Source organism: Acanthisitta chloris, unplaced genomic scaffold (genome assembly GCF_000695815.1).
Source record: "Acanthisitta chloris isolate BGI_N310 unplaced genomic scaffold, ASM69581v1 scaffold1029, whole genome shotgun sequence".
Taxonomy (NCBI): Eukaryota; Metazoa; Chordata; class Aves; order Passeriformes; family Acanthisittidae; genus Acanthisitta; species Acanthisitta chloris.
The window spans coordinates 209,575-215,931 of record NW_008692899.1 but is presented as its reverse complement, the minus strand read 5'-3'; the positions used below and the strand labels follow the sequence as shown (position 1 = coordinate 215,931).

The window sequence follows — 6,357 nt, the reverse complement described above, 5'->3', positions numbered from 1 at the left end:
GAATGGCACAAACTTCTGGTGGGACAGAAGACACTGATACTATAGTCCCTAACATTATGGACACCTAAGAAATAATATTATCCCATAAATAAAATTCCACACAATTATCAGGATTAAAATGCTGTAAAAACTATAAAATACATGTATTTATATTGCTCATTAACTGAAGAAATTACTCTGTTAGTATTTTCTTTGACTGACAAGCTACCAATAGGCAGAAATATGTTTCATCATCTGGATCAAATTCAACCCCAAATTTCTTATATTTTCTACTCATTTCCATTATGCTTACAAGTTACAGACATTTAGAATTTGTACTTCTCAATAAAATGAAAAACAGAAAAGAGGCCCAAATATTTTTTACTTCAGTATTTTTTTTAAGTTGAAAGAAAAATTCCTATTGGATTTTTTTCAAAGAAAGTTATGGAAACATATTTCTTCACTTCAGCTGAGTGAAAGCCTCAAATTTAACCTGACAGTATTTTTCACAATTTCTGGAACTATTTCACCTTTTAAAAAAATGGATTCCTGGCCCATTGGCGTACCAGTTACCTGCCAGACCCAACATTGCTACCATGACATAAATTAAACATGAAGACTCACTTGTATTCCTCTATTTTTACTGTGACCTGGGCCCAACAGGCATTATTATTATTAAATTACTGTATGTCTTTGTGGATGTTCTCAAGATATCCTGAAGCATTGAGACACTGTACACTTAATTTTTCCTGGCTATGTGCTGATCTATCATTTGAATTTCATTTGATTACTTCAGCACATGAATAAAGTAGATGCTGATGACAGCAGTATTTCTCATGTACCTTGGAGAAACGCTGAGCAAAAGGTGTTCAGCTCAAAGGGAATGGTCAGGGTCAGCCCAATAACACAAGTCAAACCAAAAGTGCAGCCAGCATCCACTGCCTGGCACCAGCTCCAGCTATAATGAAGCATGAAGACAGGGCTGTGGAGGATGTGAAAATACATGAAAGAGCAAGGGCAGCTGGATGCAGCTTTTCCTCCAGTAGGGAGAGAAGTTGTCTCCTCCCATAAACAAGCTTCTCTAGGGAGTTTGTTCCAGCACCCAACCACCTACACCTACACCTACACCTCCCCTGACACAGCTTCATGCTGTTTTCTTGGGTCCTGTCACTTGTCACTAGAGACAAGAGATCAGTGCCTGCTCTTCTGCTTCCCCTTGTGAGGAAGTTGTAGGCTGCTATGAAGTCTCCCCTCAATCTCTCTCAAAAGGATGACCCTGCAAACTACAGGTTGAGTGTTACTAGGCTTTCCAAATCAGCAGCTTTTTGAATGTACTCAGATTTTGGATTTTCTTCTACTCCCATTTTTGTCCCAGTAGCAATTACTTTAGGAAATCCATTCATTGTGACAAATATCTTTAGAAAAGAAGTGCAAAGAAAAGTTGGTCAGAATCCACTGCAAATGTGGAAAACTTTCTGATTAGGAACTACAGAACTGCTTCTCCCTAAAAGTGGTGAAACTTTATTATTAGAAATCTTAAGCCTCATAAAAGAGTAATGTTAGAAGCAATCTTCATGAGGCAGAGGGAGAGTATAGACAATCTCATACACCATTATACTTTTTTTTCTGAGAATCAGGGATTCATTTGAGATTATTGCCTTTTTCTCTGCATTGATACATCCAGATCTAGCATAGTGAACCACTAGCATAGATGATGTACCTGAGACAATGCAGATGTGACTGTAAATTCTGCTCTGTGACGATGAAGACAAATAATCCAGTCTCCATATAATCTCATAAAAGAAATAATAACACAGAAACTGCAGCAGTTTAGCCATTTTTAATGATGATGAGAGTGAAGCACTAAGTGGGTTGTTTGGGAAGCATATGAAATATCTGTTGTGGCAAATCTTTAAGCAGAGATTAGATGAATCTAGGAGACAGGAGGAAGTTACAGAAAACACCCTCAGGTCAGGGGTTAGACTTGGTGACCACCTGAGGTTCCTACAGACCAGTTTTGCCCTGATTTGATGACTAGGGTTGAAAATAGAGTGATTTTCTAGAGCAGAAAATGTTTGGAAAGAAATAGTTTGGGTGGGTTTTTTTTTTTTTTTTGTTGTTGTTGTTTCTAGATTTGCCCCCCCCAATACTTCATAAACTGTCAAAATACTTAATAATTTGTCATACTATGTATCAAGCTATGTATCAAACTTTGTATCAAGTTGCGTCAGTCACTGGATTTTGACACTTGGAAGAGAGATGCATTAAGTATGCAGAGGGTTTTGTTTATCACACAATCAGGAATTTGCTATCTCTGCCAAGCTTTGCTTTTCCTTCCATGCCTCAGTGCAGTGTTGCTAAAATGACAATAAAGAGAAAGGATGACCTTACATTGCAAGCAGGGCTGTGGGATCTCTAAACAGAGTCTGCTCATAGCAAATATTATTAAATGCTATCAAGCTTCTGACTGCCATAATAAATACATTCAGAGGCATTTGAAGAGGCCAGCTGAGTATGATGCAGGTGATCTGACTGGAATATGAAAATAACTGTGGATGACAAGTTAAGTGTATAGCAAAAAACCTAATGGGTAGCGATGGAGCAACATGGTGCAGGTCACAGCCCCAGGACCTGCACTGCTGATGTGCATCAGAGCTGCTGGGAGGGATTTTTGAGGGATGGAGCAGTTCCATCTTGGGATGGGGCAGTTCCTTTTCTTGGCAGGCACCTCATCCCTGTTTTGCATTCTGCTGAGCAGCCTCACTGTGTAGGTAAACATCTAGAAATGCTTCCCAGTAAACATGGGCTGAATATTGCCCTGCACCCTGACACATTAAAAAATGAGTGATTGTGAGAGACATGACTTTCATGAAACCTGGTGTTTGTCCATAGACAATACTCTGGAGTCACTGGCCAAATAAGGTGTGAAATGAAAAGGCAAGTAGTATAAAAAACCCAGTTCTTTGTCTAAAATTAAGTTTCACCTAAGCATTATGTTTCCAGATATTCCAACAGTTCTTTGGAAACAAGCAACATCCATGAATATTAGTAACAGTGAGATGTTGCTAAATGTCTTTCCAAGAGCTATGGTTTAGACTGTAAAAATATTTTCAAGAGACAGTCAAGAAAGTGTACATGATCTGACAGGGGAAAAAACCAAAATGAGCTAATTTTTTGTCTTCTGAAAGACCTGCTGCAATTATAACAGTCAAGAAAAAAGATTACTGGCTCATCTCTTTTTCCGTTGTAATATTTCCATTGTTTGACACTCTTTTTTGATTCAGTAAAAGGTCTGAAAAAGCCTCAACAGTTGTGGGGTTTAGAATTAGAAAAGGAAAGGCTGTGTTTGTTTGGCCTGAAGGCTATGGTAGGGAGAGTTACCAAGAATTCAGGATGCTGCTTTGGCAGATGTATAATCTTGCTCACAGCTACTCACATATTCTGCTCCTTTTGGCACAAAGGTGAGCATCAGAAAATACTTGGGATATGATCTTGAGTTCAGCATAGCATAAAACATCTTTTAATTAAGTTTGTGCTTACATAACTTCTGTAGTGTCCTCCAGCATAAATATCAGACATAAAGCTTTGGGCTGCTCTATTTTCCATTGATTATTCATAGGCCAATGAGCCCCAAAGTGTGAGAAAGCAAAGACATAGGAAATCATAACTGTGTTATCTTATCTTCATTTCTCTTTTTTTTTTTTTCTCCTAATGTTTGGAAGTCTAAGGTAGCCAGTGTCCTGGAAACCCTGTCCTTGGCTGCAGCAGCAGCCATAGGGAACCAGAGGTGGGGTCTGTCTGCTTTGATGTGCCAGCCACCTTCAGTAACAATTAGCAAAGCTGCTGAAGATCACTACAACAGTTAAATGAATGAAGTTAGAGGCTGAATTTGGTCGACACAACAGAAGCACATATTTGTTTGGTGAAATGAAACTGTTTATAGCAGTATTTACATTCTTTACTATAAAAGTGTTAACATCTCTAACTGGTTTGATATCTTTAAAAATGTTAATAGGACCTGGATTGTGATGATGTCTCTGAATCTGAACAAATAAATTTGTTTTGGTCAAAATAAACAGAACATGAAAGAAAAATAGCCATACCGGGTTAAGCCAAAGACCCAGTTAGCCCAGTAGTTTTTTATGAAGTTGTCCAGTAACAGATGTTTAAAAAGAAAAGCAGAAGTAACATGGATCCACTATAACCTCTCTTCCTGAAATCAACAATTAGTATGTCCTGAGTTACGTGACAAAAGTGTTAAAGTTGTCTGTTCCATTGCTTGCTAACTTACCTAATTCATTTTAAACTCATTGGGTTTTTGTACAATATCCTGTAAGCACTGGAATTTAATTATGCATTGCATGGAAAAGTACTATCTGTTGCCTAATTTAAACTTGAGACCAGAAGGTTTCTTTGGAGCTTCCTAATTGTGATTCATATTCCCTGCTTTTGTGTCCATCCTGATGTCATAGACTTTAATTTCACAAGCCATGGATTGGAGGAGTCCAATGAAACTAATGTAAAGTGATACAAATATTCTAAATCACATTTTTAAGAGGTGCTGAACTCACTTCTAGATGAGGTAATGCACCTGAGTTTGGCTTGAAAAAGAGGAACATTGGGCGTTTGAAAAGGTATTCTGTAGTTCTCCCTGCTAACAGGTTTGTCAGCTGCAATGCTGAGCGTTCTTAAACACCTTTTCAGTGAGACACAAGGAGCTGATCAACTACAAATGTCTTGCCATCCATAATACTTTCTTTGTATCTTCAGATTTGGGATTAAAAATGAGGTAGGAACAAATGAAAATGCACAAGGCTTTAAAAACATTTAGAATAATGAGTGTCTACTTTGACATCATAGTTATCTCAAAGAAATTTGGGTACTATCTCAGGAAATCTTTGCTGTGGGTTAATAGCTCTTGAACATTGGTTCTATAGGGGAAAAAAGGAGTCAGGAACAGCAAGATGATTCAAGCAAAAATGCAGCTGAGTAATCCTTTCACCTGCACACCTCCCCTGAGCATTCTCTGTGTTCAGCTAAGTTTTTTCAAAAAGAATGTTTCCATGCACATCTCCTGGCCAAGTTTAGAAATATCCCATGAAAAACTTTCTCTCAGTTTCATCTTTAAAGTAAACTAAGACAGATCCACTTGCCTGCCTATATGGTCATGAATGTATGAGTCAAAGGTGCCACAGACACTCATGAACTCATTCCTATCTGAATTTTAGCTTGATTTTGAAACAAAAGAGTTTTCATGGCCTAACGCAGCTCTGCTTATCTGAGCTGAATTTCTTCTAGATTAAAAATAAATTAAAAAAAAGGATAAAAGGAAAGCATGGACAGCTTATACCACATCTTTCTGAACACTGAAAGACTAAATGGAAAGGCTGATCCCTAAAATGCACATACATATCTGTACTCACACATCTCATTTTACATGTTGATGCTTAATTAATCAGTGAACCCTTCTTCCCTTTGTACTCTTTCAACCACAAGCCTACATTATTGTTTCCCCAAAATCTTGCAATTGTGGGACTTTATCTATATCTATATCCCATTTTATAGGCAAAACTGAATTATAGCAAGTACTGACAATAGAAAGTTTGGTCCTCAAAAGGTACAATGGTCTTAGCCCGTAATGACACAATTTCCTAAACACTGAAACAAACACTGATGTTGAGTGGCTGGAAGATAAATGTTAGACTGATGACAAAAATGGAAAAACAATTTGGGAATCAAGAGGTAATTAAATTCTTGACAGACTCACTTGAATAAGGGCCATTAGTTATATGAATTAATTATTCCCTCGAGGCTTTGCTTATATACAGGAAATAGACATTTAACAAGTGATTTCATTGGCAATAGAAAACTTATTATCTCACCAAATAAGTGGCAACATTAATTTACAGGGTTGCAGAGAGTGGTCATTTCAAACTACAAAATGGAGTTTGGACTTCTGAAGAAATGTGATGGGATGAATCAGTCCTTTCTTAATGCATTTTGTTATCTATTTTATACTGAGTTCTCTGCATGTGCAAATAATGTGCAGAGGCTGAACTCTGTGTGCCTTGTAAGTCTGGAAAGCTGGTTTCAGTCAGTGCAATTATTCTGCATTTGCAGTGAATTCAGGAACTGTTCTGTAGAGAAGTAACAGGGAAGTATTTGCAAGTCTGAAATATTATTTTGCTGGCATGTAGAGGCTTGGGAACCACTGCAATAGGAACTGCGTGTTCATAGCAGGATGAACTTCGTACCCTGATAATTTGTCTGAAAGAACGGAATAAATTGGGATAAAGGAATTATTAAGATTCCCACTACAGAGGGAAACTCAAGTAAGAAGAGATTAAGAATGAGAATTTCAAACTAGGCAGAAGGCCA

The 6,357-nt window shown here is 37.6% G+C and overlaps 1 protein-coding gene across 1 annotated transcript in view; it reads right to left on the bottom strand.

Annotated features, from left to right (window-relative positions):
* DLG2 (discs, large homolog 2 (Drosophila)) overlaps positions 1–6,357 on the bottom strand; it is a 116,673-nt gene that overhangs the window by 30,911 nt on the left and 79,405 nt on the right. The window lies entirely within an intron of this gene.